Below are 4,119 nucleotides of genomic sequence, written 5' to 3' on the forward strand. Positions count from 1 at the left end.
ATTTGTTTTGCTATATTGCTTACCATAGAGATTTGAATTAAGCTTTAAATATATGTTTGACAAATAATCTTCCAGAAGGCTTGAAGTCTTGTTCTTTTCTACATAGTGTTGCTGTAAAGCTACTGCTGAAATAAATCAAAATAATTATTGTCAATATCAAAAATTCTGTTTTTAATTCATTTTTATTTCCTTGTAAAAATCTCTCAATGACTCTAACTGGCTTAAGAGGAACTTTAAAGAAAAGCTTGTTCTTTCCATATAGATTCTTGAAAACGCATAAGGTATAAATCACTTGTCTCTAACTTGAATTGTCTCTAATTGGAGATTCTGATATATTATTATATCTTAGATTATGAGTTTTAAGTGCCAACCCTGTCAATATCATAAGCTTTAAGGGATTATATTTGAGTGAACGCCTGAAAACGTAAGGTAATTTCGGAATTTTTTTGTAATTAAATAAAATAAGTGGAAATTCGTGCGTTTGAATACCTTTAATGCAGTATATGATAATAGCAATATCGGTATAATACCGGTATTGATATTATCGGTATTACCGAAATATTATGCGTGTATCGGTATTATGAAAATTTCAGTTGAATATCGATATTTGACATCCAATACTGATATTTGGTTTCGATTTTTCGTATATCCTTATTATTATTGAATAGAGATATGGTTGATACCGGTATATAATTGTTAATAAAAATATTTCAGTTTTTAATCCCTTGAAAATTTCAAGAAATAAGTCTTCTCTGTGAGGAGATTGCAGCAAGGAGAGTATGGCTGATTACATTGGTTTTTCTCTACTTATTAGTATTTCGTAAATTATGATTTGTGTAAACAAAATACTTTTTCAAAATGTATCAGACAATTCGATTAATTTTTATAATGTGAGGAAGAGCGAACACATACATATTATTACGTAGTTTTACGTCTTGAAATATTTGAGAATGGAATAGAAGAATTATTTAAAAGAAACTCTGAATTAATACGAAAGATATCTTAATTTCGGTTAATACTTTACACTTAATTGTACAGGATTGGATTAAAAATTGAAATGTAGATGAAATTTGGACTCTTGGCAAGATTTAAATAGAGAAGAGTAAAATTCTAAGTTAAAATAGACTTGAAATGTCGAACATGCAAAGTTCGCGGAATTCGAAATAGAACTAGAATTTAGAACGACTGAACGCGGTTAAAGGCACACACATGATAGTTCGCATTTATTCGATAATGTAATTTCATTCGCGACACTGGAAGTATTAGAAACGTATTTGAAAAAAATTCGACCTTCGCATATATTTTTATCGGGCTTAGCATAGAAAGATTCAAGATTACTGCAATTATCGTTAAGAGCTACGTGCTTTTTTGCATTGTGGCATGTCCTTGGTCTGTTCCGCGCTTCTTAATCTGCATAATTTGCATATTTGACGTAATAGTACATCTATCGGGTGTGATTTAAATTTCGCGATCTACAAGCAATCATTATAATTATAAAAGTCGAGAAATACAACATTTTCTAGCTTTTTAAATGTTTGCGGCATGTTATGTATTTTCTGTTAATGGAAGACATTTATATTATGATATATACTGGAAAAATACAGTTATGTAATATGGGATGTACTATACTGTGTCATCGGCGAATAACACCCTAATGCTCGTAAAAATCGCTAAAAGCATTTTTAAACGTGCCAGGGATTAAGCAATATTACGTTTCGTTTCACGAGCCGCAGGGCACAAATTATACATATCTTCTGTTTTCGCAGAATAGAATGACTATTTTATATTTTTAGCAAAAATATTAAGTACTATTCGTTAAGTTTGTTTTATTTAATATAAAATTTTTAATATAAAAATATAACTTTTCTTTGTTCATTGATTTTTTAAAGTTTTTTTTTGGTAAAGAAAGTTATTTATGAAAATTTAGTTTACTACTTAGTTAATTTATATTTATAAAATTATATTTAAAAGATAATAAAGCTGATAGCTGATTTTTATCTTAAAATCTAATAATATTGTCATTAATTCGATACCTTTTTCTTAATAGTAAAATTATTTTTGGTAGTAATTATAGCTTTGTAATGTAACATATTTTATCATTTAATAAATCAATTTTATTTCTTTATTTATATCCTTATATATATCATATCTATAACAGCAAGATAAATATATATATATATTATCTTTAAGTTTTATTTATATTCAAACTTTAATTTTTAATTTACAATAAATTAAAGATAATGCATGAAGTGTGCACTTTTTGTTGCAGCACAAAATTTCTAATTCGTTTTTTATTAATATTACCTATAATTTTTTGCTGTTGATGAAACAATAATAAAATAATTTAATTATTCAAAGTTAATCGCTATTAAATTGTCATTAATTTTAAATAATTAAACTATTTATTTTATCAACAGTCGTGATTTTACGTGAGACACCAAATTTTTTTCGTGAGAGCACGTTCTTTTACATTCATATCATCAATTGACTAAATCATGATGCAAGAGAATTGTTATTTATATTCGTTGAAATCAGTCAATGCAACCACGTGGTGGTGCGCAGAGAATGATTTCTAATTTCTGATATTTGCCATCTCTGCGTATCTACAAAAAATCTACAACAAAATTTTCTTTTACTTTCAAATTGTAAGTATTCAATTATTGTGACTTACTATTTTTAACTCGATGTTGTGGATCTCTTGGGAAAACCTTCATTACGTAGTTTATCCGATATATCGAGCAATGTATTTTTCATCAACATCAGTTGTTTCATAACTTCTTTTTCAAATACTGAAAAATAGATTTATAATTCTACATAAAATGTTAGAATTTATGTTTATTGTATATTAATAATTCATATACTAAAATAAATATAAATGTTAATTTATATTTATTTTAGTATACGAATTATTTCTTACGCGTATTGCCGACTTCTTTTTTTCTAGATATCTATTAGAGGATAGACCTCTATTGAAAGATAGATGGTCTTTTTGATTTTCTTTTTTTTCTTTTTTTTTTGAAATTAGATTTCAATATATATTTATTTTATTTATCATGTAATACATTATATAATATTATTCAAAGTGTAAGCTATTAATTTAACTCTTTGTTACGAATCGAAGTTTTTACAAGGGAACGGTCAAAATGGTCTCTCATCGATTTTGATGGGATTTGGATATATTCCAGAGCATACAAAAAATATTAAACCTGTATTTTTTATAACTGCTGATCTCAAGGTTTAGGGAGTAAAACACCTCTTCGAAACTATGCCACATATGAAAAAAATGTTTTATACAAAGCACTATAGACTTGTAGGATACTGTTGAGAATGGTGATTATAACGAATAGTTGGAAGTAAGGAAATTAACTTCTTCCGTTGCTGGATGCTCCACTCATCACTGTGTCGGCTCTTTCCAATTAAAATTAGGCTCTTTACAGTCAAAGAAGAATTGTAATTTATTGTTGCATGGCTTTACAAGGCACAAGAAGTAGACCGCGTGTCCCTTATAATTCGAAAATTTCTTCGTCGTTTAGAATAAATAAAATCGACCGCTATTACTGATTTTCGGAGCTAGAATGTTCTCCAAATCGTTAACACTCTACGTCGGCTATTCCCATTTCGCGATTCTCCGAAATGCTTTGAAATTCGATGAATTGGTCCGAGAATTGTCGACTGATTTTTGAGAAAGAGCGATGCGTCTAATACGTTACATTTTAATGCGAATAAATTGAAGGCTTGAATATTCTTACTTACAATTAGTATATTTTTTAAACAATCAAATTTTTTTAACTTATTTTAATTAATTTTTTTAACGCCGCCCTCCCCCATCCCCACTCATCAGAGTTGCAAAATTTAAGAAAATTTTTAAAACAAAAATTACAGAGCATCGAATGCCGAATTCATTCATGTATAATGTTATGTTTTATGATTCAATTTTTCAGAATACAAGATATTTTGAAGTAGATTGGCTTTATAGAATCTTACATACTCTCCGCAACGCTTGCACTCTCATGTCTCCTAATCAAGTCCAGCTTTATTTTATATATATATATATATATATATATATATATATATATATATTATTCGTACTTAACTTTAACTTTTACGTTTAACGGTAAT

This window comes from Atta cephalotes (genome assembly GCF_000143395.1).
Source record: "Atta cephalotes unplaced genomic scaffold scaffold00008, whole genome shotgun sequence".
NCBI lineage: Eukaryota > Metazoa > Arthropoda > Insecta > Hymenoptera > Formicidae > Atta > Atta cephalotes.